The 241-nt window shown below is 67.6% G+C and overlaps 1 protein-coding gene across 1 annotated transcript in view; it reads right to left on the bottom strand.

The window, feature by feature from the left end:
* LOC119587353 (extensin-like) overlaps positions 1 to 241 on the bottom strand; it is a 21,076-nt gene that overhangs the window by 13,574 nt on the left and 7,261 nt on the right. The gene's annotated exons all lie outside the window — the stretch shown is intronic.

The raw sequence follows: 241 nt of genomic DNA, 5'->3' as shown, positions 1-241 counted from the left end.
CTAATCAGTCACAATCCACAGACAGAGACCCCCCCCCTCCCACAAAGCCGGGCGCCGCCACAGCCGGACAGCCGAGCGACGAGAGCCGCCGAAGTCCCCGCAGGGGATGACGACCCAAGCCCCGCCGCCGCCCATGAGACAGTCCCTCGAAGGACCTGTCAAGACGCAGACAATGGGGAGCCGTCAACCCCTTCGGCCGGGCTGTCAACGCCTACGTCGCCTTCGTCGGGAGGGCTTGCGC

The sequence above is a fragment of the Penaeus monodon genome, chromosome 22 (genome assembly GCF_015228065.2).
Source record: "Penaeus monodon isolate SGIC_2016 chromosome 22, NSTDA_Pmon_1, whole genome shotgun sequence".
Classification (NCBI taxonomy): domain Eukaryota; kingdom Metazoa; phylum Arthropoda; class Malacostraca; order Decapoda; family Penaeidae; genus Penaeus; species Penaeus monodon.
Note: the sequence above shows the minus strand (reverse complement) of the source record. Positions and strands in the feature narration are given on the sequence as shown.